Below are 15,625 nucleotides of genomic sequence, written 5' to 3'. Positions count from 1 at the left end.
GACCCGCCCCCTAGGCTCCATGGTGGGATACAGAACTGCTCACGTTCTCTGTATATGAAACACAGAGGATGTAACTGCTGACGTTCCCTTGGACGCTCCAGGCACCTCACCCCCAACCTGTCCCCCATTGTGCTCGCAGTTCCCCCAGCTCCTCCCCACGCCTTTTCTCCTCTAGCTCAGTAAATGACACCACCCCCATCCAGCTCAGCAGAAACTTAGAAGCTTTGAGTCATCTTTCTCTTACCAACCATCATTCTAGAAGAAACACTGTCTGCTGAGCCCTAACCGCAGTTTACCATTCTGTAGGTCTGGGGTGGGACCTGATGATTTGCGTTTCTAAAGAACAAGGGCCTAGAGTCTGTCATACAGAGTGAAGTAAGTCAGAAAGAGAAAAACAAATACCATATCCTAACACATATATATGGAATCTAAGAAAAAAAAAAAAGGTCATGAAGAACGTAGGGGTAAGCCGGGAATAAAGACACAGACCTACTAGAGAATGGACTTGAGGATATGGGGAGAGGGAAGGGTAAGCTGGGACAGAGTGAGAGAGTGGCATGGACACACATACACTACCAAAGGTAAAATAGGTAGCTAGTGGGAAGCAGCCGCATAGCACAGGGAGATCAGCTCCGTGCTTTGTGACCACCTAGAGGGGTGGGATAGGGAGGGTGGGAGGGAGGGAGATGCAAGAGGGAAGAGATACGGGAACATATGTATATGTATAACTGATTCACTTTGTTATAAAGCAGAGACTAACACACTGTTGTAAAGCAATTATACTCCAATAAAGATGTTAAAAAAAAAAAAAAGAACGAGAACAAGAACAAGGGCCGAGATGACATTTATACTCCAGGGACTGCAGAGGAGCCACCACTCCATAGGGTCTTACTGCTCCCTCTCCATCCTCATCTCCTACTATTTTACCATCTCCCTGCACACAGCCATGCCGGCTTCCTTTCCATAAGTCAGTTATGCTCAACTCTTTTCACCCGTGAGTCGGTGTACTTCTGGTTCCCTCGAAATCTTTGAGCATCTGCCCCATATTTATGACACAGGTCTCAGTTCACATGTCACCATCTTGTAGAAAAGTCACCCTTTCTGAAATGCTGCCCCCTCTGCCACGCTCTAGTTGATCATTAGGAATTATCATAATCTGTAAACGTACTTTTTAATTTGTTTACTTACTTCTTACCCATGCACTCTCTCCCTCTCCCGCAGCTGTCCATCTGCCTCTGTCTGTTCAGTTTCATGAGCACAGGGACCCTGATCACCTGTATGCTGATGGACGTGTGGATGGGATCAGGCGTAAGAGCTGTTTTGCCTCCTTCACACACATGTATTTTTTTCAGCAGATTGACATCTAAGGACAAGGCAAGGGATGCAAGAATGAATGAAAGCTGCTTCATGCAGTTGAAGACCCCAGTGTCTAATGAAAGAATCAGACCATCAAATAAGTAGCTGTTGTCTATACTGTGGACTTAATACAACCAGACTCAGTAATCTGATTGTCACTACCCTGGGAAGGAGCCAGTCACAGGCCTCGAGAAGCCAAGGAGTATTATGTTAATTCAGCTCTCTCCACAGCATAAAGAGAGAAGAATCTTCCGCACCTCTCAGCATTCTTGTTTGCTTTTGTTGTTACTCTGCTAATGTATTGGGCCAGAGGTGTGTCCTTTCTTTGGAGAGAAGCTTAAGTTTGCCAGGACCTTTCTGCTCCCACCTCTGTAAGGCCACTCTTGCCTACACCAACCATACTCCTTTTTTTCTCCTGGACTCCTGGTAGGGAGTAGAGATTTTGCCCCCAGAAGACTCTTAAGTGGGTCAGACCAATACATGAATCAAATTAACTCCAAAATCACTTTGACCTCAAGGCAGAAAATTCATTCCACATTAAGGGACTCCAGCGAAAGCCCAAATTCACTGTAATAATAAAATGCCCACAGGAGATACTCTGTATTTGAGTATTAATTCTATCTCATTATCAGATTCCCAGGGAGACACTAAAACCCAAAATTACATTTCATTTTAAATTAAAGTCCAAAGACATTAAAGTCAAATTCTCTGCCCATGTGAGTTAAAATTCAAAGAAATTAAAGTCCAAAATGTAGCCTCTGAATTTCTTATTCTGCTTAATCCCAGCTGGAGGGGCTCTTAACTCCTGCATGGGGTCAGGATTCTTTTAACAGCTGCAGCCTGGGTTGGTGTCTTGGGGTTTCGTGAACCCCAATGCTAAATCTCTGATATGCCTCATTTCTAGAAGCGTCAACACTGGCTCCCCGCACACACCAAAGTCAGGAAACATCTCTGATATGCCTCACTTCTAGAAGCGCTGACAGGGCACAGGCTTATCCTGCACTGGCTCCCCGCACACACCAAAGTCAGGAACCATCTCTGATATGCCTCACTTCTAGAAGCGCTGACAGGGCACAGGCTTATCCTGCACTGGCTCCCCGCACACACCAAAGTCAGGAACCATCTCTGATATGCCTCACTTCTAGAAGCGCTGACAGGGCACAGGCTTATCCTGCACTGGCTCCCCGCACACACCAAAGTCAGGAACCATCTCTGATATGCCTCACTTCTAGAAGCGCTGACAGGGCACAGGCTTATCCTGCACTGGCTCCCCGCACACACCAAAGTCAGGAACCATCTCTGATATGCCTCACTTCTAGAAGCGCTGACAGGGCACAGGCTTATCCTGCACTGGCTCCCCGCACACACCAAAGTCAGGAACCATCTCTGATATGCCTCACTTCTAGAAGCGCTGACAGGGCACAGGCTTATCCTGCACTGGCTCCCCGCACACACCAAAGTCAGGAACCATCTCTGATATGCCTCACTTCTAGAAGCGCTGACAGGGCACAGGCTTATCCTGCACTGGCTCCCCGCACACACCAAAGTCAGGAACCATCTCTGATATGCCTCACTTCTAGAAGCGCTGACAGGGCACAGGCTTATCCTGCACTGGCTCCCCGCACACACCAAAGTCAGGAACCATCTCTGATATGCCTCACTTCTAGAAGCGCTGACAGGGCACAGGCTTATCCTGCACTGGCTCCCCGCACACACCAAAGTCAGGAAACATCTCTGATATGCCTCACTTCTAGAAGCGCTGACAGGGCACAGGCTTATCATGCACTGGCTCCCCGCACACACCAAAGTCAGGAAACATCTCTGATATGCCTCACTTCTAAAGGCGTTAACAGGGCCCAGGCTTATCATGCACTGGCTCCCCGCACACACCAAAGTCAGGAAACATCTCTGATATGCCTCACTTCTAAAGGCGTTAACAGGGCACAGGCTTATCATGCACTGGCTCCCCGCACACACCAAAGTCAGGAAACAAGCCAATTCCGTCTTCTGATTGTTACCCGGAGCAAAAGTGTGTCCGTAGAAACCAGCACTTAGTGTTTGTTGTCAAGTAGCAGAAAGTCTCTGATAGCTACGGGAAAGCGGTGGATGTAGAGCATCTTAGTTTCTGTTTCACCAGCATTTCGGTTAGTCTGTGACAGTTAGTGGCCTATGACATTTGGAAGCAGTCTCCTCACTAATTTCCCGGGTCCTGCTCTCCTTTGTGTGAGTAATTCCAGGGAGCCAGAAGCATGCTTCTGCCAGCACCCTCTCCTGGGTTTTGTAGGGCTCCAGTCGCAGTTTCTGTTCTAGTGGCAACTAAAATACCGATCCCTCTTCTAAAAGTCAGCTTAGGAGCAGTTAGGACTAGGTACATTTTCAGTTCCCTTTAGATCTTTCTATCCTGACTGTCTAGATGATTATTTCCCACTTTATATCTGGGTAATCTGTCCTTTATGATTTTAACTGTTGCTCTCCCCACCCCCAGGTAAACAAAATTACTTTTCCTTAATCTAAATCTGCTGTTGCTTTCTTTTGTTTTCCCTTCATCCACTGCTTCTGTTCTGGTAGTAAGACTGAACCACTTTTTTTTTTTCTTTTTTCTGGTTGTACCGGATCTTAGTTGAGGCAGGCGGGTTCCCTAGTTGCAGCTCGCGGGCTCCCTAGTTGCGGCTCGCAGGCTCCTTAGTTGCGGCTTGCGGGCTCCTTAGTTGCGGCTCCAGGCTCCTTAGTTGCGGCATGCGTGTGGGATCTAGTTCCCCTAGCAGGGGTGGAGCCCGGGCCCCTGCATTGGGAGCGAGGAGCCTTAGCCATTGCATTACCAGGCAGTCCTGAGACTGAAACACTTTTTCACACCATTCTAACCCCTCTTTGTTTTCTAGAGACAGAGTGCTCCAAAGACCTTTCACAACTACAGTATGCCATTCAGTTTATATTTCTACATCAGAGTAAGAAGACAGTATCCTTGTGTTTTTTGTGGTCTTGGGAATCTCTCTAAATTTTCTCTTAGGTATGATATTTGCTGTAGGTTTCTGACACAAGCCATTTTCAAGTTAAAATAGTTTTCTAGTTTTCTGAGAATTAAAAAAATAATAGGTGCTAAGCATTATCTGATGCTTTTTCTGTGATATTGAGATAATTCTTAGTACATTAACGAGGATAATTGCCTTGTAGATTTTCTGATCAACATTAAGATGATGATGAATTTTTAAGATATGTTTAATTAATCTAATATTATTTCCAGGAATTTTGGGTGGGGTTGTCTTGGGAGGTGGTGTATGTTCATAAATAGGCCTGTTGTTTTTCTTATGCTGGTCTGTCTTAATCCTGCTTTTAGAATCAAGCCATAACAGCCTCATAAAATGAATTGGGAAGCTTTCCCTCAGTTTTTTTTTATTGTTTTTGAATAACTTACATACATAATAGATTACCTGTTCCTTAAAAATTTGATGGTACTTACTTGAACAGCTGTTTGGGTCTTTGACTATTTTTGTCAGTGAGTCTTTGGTATTTTCATATCTTTAAATCATTTGAATTTAAATATTTAAAGTATTGACCTTTTCAAGCTTTCTATTTATTGTGTCAGTTTTTCTCAGAAATAACCATTTCATCTAGATTTTCTGTGTTTTCTATATCTGTTTCTCTCTTTTCATTCTGTTCTTTTTAAGTAGATATCTCTCTTTTTTCCTTCATCAGTCTTTCTGGAATTTTTCCATTCTATTAATGTTTACAGTGAGCCAGGTCTTGGTTTTGGTTCATCTTTTCTCTGTGTTCTTCCTCTCTAATTCACTGACTTTTGCCTGTCAGTCAAGAGGAACAAAGATAACAGTGATAGCAGGCTTCTCTCCAGAAATAATGCAAAACAGGAGTCAAAGGAATGACATCTTTAAAATACTAATAGAAAACTAGAATTATATATCCAACCAAAATATCCTTCAAAAATGAGGGCAAAATAAAGACATTTCCAGACAAACAAAAGTTGAGAGAATTTGCTGTCAGCAGAACTGTGCTATAAGAAATGTTGAAGGGTGTTGTACCAGGTGAAGGAAAACGGTACCAGCTGGAAACCTGATTCTATACAAAGAAATCAAAAATACTGGAAAAACTAAATATGTGAGTAAGAATAAAATACCTTTATCTTCAATTTTTAATTTTTAAAAAATATCATCAGCTCTTTGAAGCAATCATAATAGCAATGTATTTGGAGGTTTATAATGTATATAGAAGTAAAACGTGTGAGAGCAGTTGCCCAAATGTCAAGTGGTGTATACAGTTGTAAGGTTCTTACATTTATGTGAAATAGCATATTATTTGTAGATAGACTAAAAAAGTTAAAGATCCATATTCTAAACCCTAGAACAACCACTTTAAAAAAAAAAAGGAAAGAGTTAGTTAATAAGCCAATAGTGGAGGGAAAAAGATGGAATATTTTAAAATACGCAGCCTAAAGGAAGTCAGGGTAAGAGGAAAAAGGGAACAAAGTACATTTAGGTTAAAAAGAAAACAAATGTCAGAATGATATACTTAAACACAACTATATTGATAAGTACATTAAAACTAAATGGCTTATATATTCCAATTAAAAGGCAGACAGACTGGATTTTAAAAAAGCAAAACTCAGTTATATGATAACTACAAGAAATACACTTTGAATATAAAGATGAAGATAGGTTAAAATGAAAGAATGAAAATGATATACCATGCAAACACATAAAAAAGGTGGAGTGGCTATATTAATGTCAGACAAAATAGACTTGAGATATACAGAGGGATATTTCATAATGATTGAAGGATCAGCTCATCAAGAAGACATAAAAACATGAACATACATTGCAAATAGTAGAACTTCAAGTACATTAAGCAGAAACTGGCAGAACTGAAAGGAGAAACAGATCTGTAATCATAACTGAAGATGTCAGCTCTCTTAGGAAATTCTAGAACAAGGAGAAACTCAGGAGTAATACAAAAACTTGAACACTGATCAATGAACTTGACAAATTAAAGTTTATAGAGCCCTGCACCCAGCAGCTGAATACGTATTCTTTACAGTACACGTGGAACACTCACCGAGGCAGACCACACACTGGACCATAAAACAAATCTCAGTAAAATCGTGATAATGTTTTCTTAGGTCAGTCTCCCAAGACAAAAGAAATAAAAGCAAAAATTAACAAGTGAGACCTAATCAAACGTATAAACATATAATCAAATGTATAAACGTTTCCTTTTGCATAGGAAAGGAAACCATAAACAAAAAGAAAAGACAACCTTCCTACTGGGAGAAAACATTTGCAAACGATTTGACTGACAAGGGCTTGATTTCCAAAATATACAGACAGCTCATACAACTCAATAGCAAAAAAACAACCCTATTAAAAGATGCGCAGAAGACCTAAATAGACTTTTCTCCAAAGAAGACTGTATACAGATGGTCAATAGGCACATGGAAAGATGCTCCGCATCTCTGATTATTAGAGAAATGCAAATCAAAACTAGAATGAGGTATCACCTCACACCGGTCAGAATGTCTGTCATCACAAAGTCTACAAATAGTAAGTGCTGAAGAAAAGGGAACCCTCCTCCACTGTTGGTGGGAATATAAATTGGTGCAGCCACTGTGGAAACCAGTACGGAGGTTCCTTAAAAAACTAAAAATAGAATTACCATATGATCCGGCAATCCCACTCCTGGGCATATATCCAGAAAAGATGAAAACTCTAATTTGAAAAGATACATGCACCTCAGTGTTCATAGCAGCAGTATTCACAACAGCTAAGATGTGGAAGCAACCTAAGTGTCCGTTAACAGATGAATGGATAAGAAGATGTGGCATATGTATATACAATGGAATATTACTCAGCCATAAAAAAGAATGAAATATTGCCATTTGAAGCAACGTGGCTGGACCTAGGGATTCTCATACTAAGTAAGTCAGGCAGAGAAAGACAAATATTAGATGATAACATGTATATGTGGAATCCAAAAAATAATACAAATGGATTTATTTACAGAACAGAAACAGACTCGTAGACAGAAAAACAAACTTTTGGTTACCAAAGGGGAAAGCGGGGCAGTGATAAATTAAGAGTTTGGGGTTAGCAGGTACAAAGTACTATATATAAAATAGATAAACAACAAGGATTTACTATATAGCACAGGGAAGTATATTCAGTGTTTTGTAATAACCTGTAATGGAAAAGAATCTGAAAAATAGAGAACCAAATCACTTTTCTGTATATCTGAAACTAACACAATACTGTAAGTCAGGTATAGTTCAATAAAGAAGAAGAAGAGGAAGAAGCCATGTGAAGGTGAAGGCAGAGATCTACTAGCCGGAGAACATCAAAGGTGGTCAGCACACCACCAGACGTTCAGAGTGAGGCATGGAACAGATTCTCCTTCATAGCTCTTGGAAGGAACCAATCCTGCCAACACCTTGATCTCAGACTTCTAGCCTCCAGAACTGTGAGAGAATAAATTTTGTTGTTTAAGCCACTCGGTTTCTGGTACTTTGTTACAGCAGCCTTAGGACACTAACACGATAGCCAAAGCAATTTCACAGCACGGAGTTAGAGGACTGCGCTGCTGCTTTCGTGACCTACTAGTAGGCTAATTAAAGCAGCGCAGTGTTAGCATAAATATGGGTAGATGTATAGAGAGTCCAGTACAAAGTAGAGTCCAAATATAGAGTGAATGGGGAAAAGCTAGTCTTTTCAACAAATGGTATTGGAACAATTATACATCCTTATGGGGGAGAAAGAAGAACCTTGACCTTTATCTTGCACCAAACTCAAAAGTTGATTTATAATGGAAATACGAAAGCTAGAATTATAAAACCTATAGAAGAAAACATTGTGGATGTGTTGAAGAAAGCCATAATTGCTTAGGACACAAAAAGCACTAATCATGAAAAATATTTTGATAAACTGTTCTTCACCTAAATTTAAAAGTTACGCTCTTTGAAACGCAGTTAAGAAACTGAAAAGGCAAGTCACAGACTAGGAGAAAATATCTACAGTCCTTATATCTGGCATAGGACTCACCCGTATCCAAATTATGTGAAGAACTCCTACAACTCAACAAGAAAGAGTAGCCCAGGTAGTAAAATGGGCAAAATATTTGAACAACAACCTCATAAAAGAAGATACAGAAATGGCCCATAAAAGAAGATACAGAAATGGCCCATAAGCACCTGAAAAGATGCTACACATCAGTCATCACGAAAATGCAAACAAAACCCACAATATGATGTCACCTAAAAAGTCTGACAGGACCAAGCGTTGTTAAGGATCCAGGGTCACTCAGTTGCATGGTTGGAGGGAATGTAAAATGGTACAATCGTGGTGGAAAACAGTTTGGCAGTTCCTATAAAGTTGAACATACACTTTAAAAATGACCCAGCAAGGGCTTCCCTGGTGGCGCAGTGGTTGAGAGTCCGCCTGCCGATGCAGGGGACACGGGTTCGTGCCCCGGTCTGGGAAGATCCCACATGCCGCGGAGCGGCTGGGCCCGTGAGCCATGGCCGCTGAGCCTGCGCGTCCGGAGCCTGTGCTCCGCAGCGGGAGAGGCCACAACAGTGAGAGGCCCGTGTACTGCAAAAAAAAAAAAAAAAGTGACCCAGCAATTCCACTCTTAGACATCACCCCAGGAGAAATGAAAACACGTGTCCACAAGAAGACATGAACACATAGTGTTCATAGCACCTCTATTCATTACAGATAAAACTGTCCATCAACATGTGAATAGATAAATAAATGGCATATTCATAATCAGAAATAAAAATAAACTACCGATACATGTAACAACATGGATGAATCTCAAAAACATTGAAAAAGAGTTCTTTTGATGTGCTCTTATTATAGTATAGAACAGACAAGATCTACCTCTAGTGACAGGAAGCAGATGGATGGTTACTAAAGCAGTGATTATAGAGGTGCACAGGAACTCTGGGGTGATGGAAATGTTCTCTATCCTGATTTGTCTGTGGTTACACAGGTGCAATTGCAGTCCCCTGTGTGTAAATGGGGACATCTCAACAAAGTTTATTTCATAAGTAAAGAAAATAGCACCCGGGGGAAAAGTGTGAAGGACAGTGTCTTCTGTTTTAGGAGTTCTTTCAGGGTTTGCAGCAGATCTCAGACTTTGTTGGCCTCGATAGGTGCTCTTGGACTTTGCGTAAATCAGGAGTCCACAACTCACTGCATGTCGGAATCACCCGAAGAGTTGGTCTAAGACACTGATGTCCAGGCTTTGCTCCCAGAGATTCTGATTGATGTGTTCTGGGGTTGGGACCACGGCATTGGTTGTCTTCGAAATCTCCCCAAGTGATTCTAATGTGGCGTCCAGGTTGTGAACCTCTGGCCTAGGCTTTTGCTCTGAGTCCTAGAGAAAGACTGAAATGCAGGTCGTGCGCTTTCTTGTTGCTTCTCGAGTAACGTCCTTAATTGTTCCTCTGGTATAGCAACTCAATCGTGAAATGCCTAGTCGTAAGCGGCACAGAACAGCGTGGAAATAAATGCAGCACACAGGTAAACAATACTTATTTTATTTTTTTTTTGCGGTACGCGGGCCTCTCACTGCTGTGGCCTCTCCCGCTGCGGAGCACAGCCTCCGGACGCACAGGCTCAGCCGCTCCGCGGCATGTGGGATCCCCCCGGAGCGGGGCACGAACCCGCGTCCCCTGCATCGGCAGGCGGACTCCCAACCACTGCGCCACCCGAGAAGCCCCAACAGTACTTATTTTTGTGAGGCTTAGAGTTGATTGTGGAAGGCAGAAGCCAGCAGAGGAGTATGGATGGAAATTAGTAACCAGAGGTGTACCCAGTTCATGAGACAGTCAAGAACATAGTACTAACTTAGAGCAACCCATACCTACCAGATTTCCTATGATTGCAGAAATGTATGTTTATATATTCAGACTTTGCTGAACAAACAGCTTGTGCTCTGTGAAGGATTACCATGTCCAGCCCTTTTCAAGTATGGAAGGAATCCTATGGAACCTCAAAACCAAGTGAAAATAATATTGCAGACTGCTGCCATTTCCTGTGTCCTTACTGTGTGCTGGGTGCTGTGCTGAATGCTTTCTTGTGTAAACCTTACTTTAACCCTGTGAGGTGGGCACAGCTCTCTTGTTACGCATAAGAGAATCTAGACTTCATGAAGCTCAGAACCCTCCACAGGTTACACAGCTAGAGGGCTGAGCTGGATTCTCTTGTAGGTCTGTCTGCCTCCAACAGTATCCCTCTTTCCTCCGTGTGCTTGGGATGGTAATTGGTCTCACCCCGTGGGCGGGCACACCCACATCTCACACAAGATGGTGCACCTCATCCAGCATCCGCCTCCATCCCCTCGAGCTTCGAGCCTTCTGAGTTGCCGTCACGCCTCTGAGAATGGCTTCACCTGGAGATCAGAGCCTTGTCCGAGCGTTGCCACACCCATGTTGGTTGTGTGCTCGCTCCAGCACAGGACTCTGCTGATCTTTGTGTGTGTGCGTTTGTTTTGAGGCGCTATGTTATGATCACATTTTCACCAGATGTTAGTTACGTTGATTCATGGGGCGTTTAAACAGGAGATGCAGTCCTGCATTGGTATTGTGCTCTTGTCTTTCTTCAGGTTTTTTTTATTTTTGTATTTAGCGTTCAGTGTGAGAGCAGACAGAATAATTGAGGCTCTGCTTTTTGGTCAACCTAATACATTTTCCTAAAGAAGCTTAGATATTAATTCAGGTTGGGCCCACACACTTTGCAGGGTGCATTCTCTGAGATTACTATTGGCTTCGGTGGGAGAGAACAGTTAGCAAATCAGTGAGTTGTCCTGCTATTTACAACTCTATTTCCAGAGGCTAAATGTTAGTTTGTTTAAGCCAGACTTACTGCCTTGTTGAGATGTGTTACATCCTGAAAGCGTTGACTGAGCTTGGCTCCTTGTTAGGAACTACAACTTGTGACTCATTCATGGTGGGTCTAGAATCAGTTCCCAACGTGTTAGGTAAAGAAACAAACAACTTCCTTGTTTCAGGAAGCACGAACAGAAGAAAGCGTGTTAATTCCCTAATTGTTTCCCCCCTCTCCTGACAGGAGCTCCATGCTGCAGCCCAGCGGCAGCAGGAACTTGTAAAACTTGAGCTTGGTGATGACACAGAGCATCAGTCACTCCTCCTGGAGGTGTTGCATCCTGGGATTCTTTTCCCAGTGACCGTAACCTGTGTTCACTCTTCAGTGTATATTGTGTGTTTGTCATGATGCCACTGCTGTCCTCGTCTAGAATAGTTCACTTATGTTATCAACATTTAATGAATTTCTATAAAAAATTATCTAATATCATTTCATAATGCAGTGGTGTGAATGAGAAATATTTATCTTAGGAAAGCAGATCCCTCAGTTCAGGCATGGCTCTAGTGTAACCATGATTTTCAAGATCTCTCTAATTCACCCTTACTGCCTGCTTTAAAATGTCAGTTTTTAGCCTGTGATTTTATTTCCTTTACCCATTTAACATATCTGAGAAGTCTACTCCCCACACCGAAAACAAGATGTTTTTCTTGCACTGAATAAGAGATCCTTAATACTTTCTCACTTACAAAAAAAAAGTGGTTTTTGAAAATACATCTACAGTTTTGCCTCATACACAGTCGAATTGTGACTCGGCTTTGTGGAAGTTATCCTCCAGTTTTCCTCGTGCTTTTCTTGGGAGCCAGCCCTGAACTCCTTGCCCCAGCCAAGTGAACTTCTTTCAGTTCACAGCACGAAATTGCCAACTACGCCGTCACCCCTGTGGCCCTGTATTGAGTCTTCACTGAGTGCTAGTCAGCACGGTAATCCGTGCCATTCTCAGTCACCCTGTGAAGTAGGTCCTATCATCCCCATTTGACAGGGGAGAAAACTAAGTCTTAGAGGGTAAATGACTTGCCCAAAGCCACCAGCTAAGAAGCGCTTGAGGGCCAGACTCTGCCCCCAGCGCCGGCTGTGCAGCCCTCGCTCTTCATCCCTGCGCCGCCGCCTCCCGGTTCCTGGAACACCACATGTTCCTTCTGATGCCCCAGCTCTTGCGTGTGCTCTTCCCCCTGCCCGGAGCGTTCTCCACAGCCCCTTTATTTCTGTGTTTAATTCCTGTTCGTTGTTCTCACCGTGAGCTAAAGATCACCTCTGCAGGGAGGCCTTCCCTGGGAGCCCCATGCTATGTGGTCTCCTAACAACATCAAATACCCAGCTCCTCTGGCGTGGAGATGCACCCACGTTCCAGAAGGGTCTAGATCACACGTTCGCAAGGAGCTGGTGAGAGTCCACGGCTGTTCTTGCGCTCTGTGCCGGGCAGCAGGCATGGCTCCTGTCCTGGGTCTCTCCGCTTCACCCCGAGACAAGTGCATGTGGTAGGAGCCCTCCTCTCCCATTTGCAGGCTTCGTTGTTAGCACCCTCATCCTGCGGGTGGGTGCAGGGCTGATTATTGGACAAGTGGGGGTGTGAGGGTTGCATGGAGAAGCTTTGGATACAGTCTCAGGTGGGGCCACTACCAGTATGGCCATAAAGTTTCCCTCTGTGCCTCTCAAAAACATGAGGTCCAACCCTCAGTAGTGGGCTAACCCTCCATGCCAAAGCTTCTCAGACTATCTGTGATGAAGAACTAGCTATCTTTTCCCCAAACCATCCTGGACCAATATGTTTATAAAAGATAATATAAATGAATTACTAGAAAACAAAAAACAATTTTAAGACATAGAAAATTCAAGCCCAAATTTTATTATAAGATTCAGCAAACATAGCATAAGTATGTTAAATTGCTGGCACAGTTTCTCACTCTTTCACACACTTTCTTGCAGACTGACAGTGCTCTCCAGACCTCACTTTGAAAAGCACTTGTTAGTTTAAGTGGCCATGGGGAGAGTACCTAACTTTTGAGCCTCAGTTTCTTTATCTGTAAAATGGAACCAGTAATACTTACCCTGGCATTGTCAGAATTAAGGGAAGTCATTTAAGTGTCTGTCATTGCCTGGTAGATGCTGGATGTCTGTTAAATAGCAGTTCATTAACCACCTTCCAGTGCCTCGGGAAATTTATAGGAATTAGATTTCTTCTCTTCTTTCCTGCCTTCAGCAAGTCTCTGTATCACAGCCAACTGGAGATCTGGTTTCTTTCAGTTGGACCATGGTGGTTAGAATCCTTAAGTCATGTTGGGAATGTTCATTGCTACTGGCTTGTCTTTGCTTCTGTGCCTTTTCAGTAAACAGCTAGGAAGTAAACATTTTTTAGAAAGAAAAGAGAAGAATGTATCATGAGTTCATGCTAGTATTTCTAATTGAAATGTAAACTACTTTGATTTGATACTTCTTTTTTATGCTAAGAATCTTGGTTCCTAATGACATAAATTACCCATTTTCTTTAAACTAGATCTAGAATAAGGGTTCAGAATGCTAATCCCAGTGTTAACGGTGCTGAGACGACCTCGTGCAGCTGTGGGACTGCAGTTCCATCTGAGCTCAGGACACAGCTCCCTGGGGACGTCCCATCAAAATACTGTTTCAGTTCTGTGAAGTAATTGTCTTTGTTTCACATGTTGTCGGATTAATTTGTTTCCATTTTCTGTTTTTATAACTTTATAAATTCATTTCTTCAGAATTGAGCTGTAATCGACATATAACAGTATGTTAATTTCAGGTGTACGACATAATGATTCAGTATTTGTATATATGGTGAGATAATCACCACAGTAAGTCTAGTTACATGTATTATAAACTTAATTTCAAAAATTTCATAAAACATATACAGGATCCCAAAGTCAAAATTGTACGACCGGGTACATTCACAGAGGTCTCACCTCTGTTCCTGTTTCGTCCACTTCAGTCTCTGCTTTGCTCTGTAAATAACCATTATTAGTTTTTTATTTAACCCTTCATTTTTTTTAATATAAAAAATCATCTGTTTCTCCTCCTTTATTACACAAAAGCTTCACATATAATCCTGTTCTGCACTCTGCTTTTTTCACTTACCATTGTATCCTGATATCTCCATAGCATTACGTTAGTGATCGTGGTTTATTCAACGAGCCTATATCGATGGATGCTTGAGTTGTTACAGGATTTTTCTTGTAAATTGTGCTACATTCAACATCATTACTCCTCAGAGCAATGCAAATCAAAACCACAGTGACATACCACTTCACATCCACTAGGGTGGCTAAAATAAAAGACAGTGTTACCAAGGATGTAACGAAATTGGAACCCTCATACATTGCTGGTGGAATGTAAGATGGTGCAGCCGCTTTGAAAAACAGTCAAGCAGTTCCTCAAAATGTTAAATATAGAGTTACCATATGACTAAACAATTCCACTCCTCGGTATATGGCCAGAGAATTGAATACATATATCCATTCAAAAATAGGTACATGAAAGATTGTAACAGCGTTATCATAATAGCCAAAAGTTTGAAACACTTCAAATGTGTGTCAGTGGATGAATGGAAACTGAAATACATATGCAGACATTAGAATATTATTATTCAGCATGCTGATACATGCTTCAACATAGATGAACCTTGGAAGCATTAAGGTAAGTGAAAGAAGCCAGTCACATACTGAATGAGTCCATGTGTATGAAACGCCCAGAATAGGCAAACCCATAGATACAGAAAGTGGGTTAGTAGTTGCTAAGGGTTGGAGAGAGGGAGAAATAAGAGTGACTGCTGATGGGAATGGAGTTTAAAAATTCTCTTTTAAAACTCTCTTGACAAGGCAAGGTCTTGCCCTGTCAGCCCAGTTTAAAAACTCTCTTGGGGGTAATGAAAACGTTCTAAGATAGTGGTGATAGTGAGACAGCTTTGGGAATATGCTAAAATCCGCTGAATTGTATATAAATGGGTGAGTTTTATGGTATGTGAATTATACCTCAATAGAAGTCTTATAGAAGTGTAAGCTGTGCTGAAGTAAATAACCTTGTACAAACATAATTCCATGTGACACTGTATTTTTGATCCTAGAAATGGGATTACTGGGCCAAAGAGTACATAACACATGTGATTTTGCTGCGTATTGTCCAGTTGCCTCCCATAGGGATCGTGCCACTTCGCATTCACTCCAGCAGTGTCTGAGGGTGCCGTTTCCCGTCACCTTACCAGCAGCGTGTGTTGTCACACGTGGTGACTCACGCTTCTGGCAGCTGAGAAATGGTATCATAATTTGCCTGCATCTCATCAGGAGCACAGTTGAGCAGATTCTGATATCTCTGCAGTCCATCCGCATTTCTTTTTTTCTGTGCCATTTATGTTCATGTGTTTTATCCAT

The 15,625-nt window shown here is 42.4% G+C and overlaps 1 protein-coding gene across 1 annotated transcript in view; it reads left to right on the top strand.

The window, feature by feature from the left end:
* Positions 1 to 15,625, top strand: part of ATXN10 (ataxin 10) — a 149,502-nt gene that overhangs the window by 104,536 nt on the left and 29,341 nt on the right. The window lies entirely within an intron of this gene.

The sequence above is a fragment of the Neophocaena asiaeorientalis genome, unplaced genomic scaffold (genome assembly GCF_003031525.2).
Source record: "Neophocaena asiaeorientalis asiaeorientalis breed wild unplaced genomic scaffold, Neophocaena_asiaeorientalis_V1.1 scaffold242, whole genome shotgun sequence".
Taxonomy (NCBI): Eukaryota; Metazoa; Chordata; class Mammalia; order Artiodactyla; family Phocoenidae; genus Neophocaena; species Neophocaena asiaeorientalis.
This window is presented reverse-complemented; position numbering and strand designations above follow the sequence as displayed.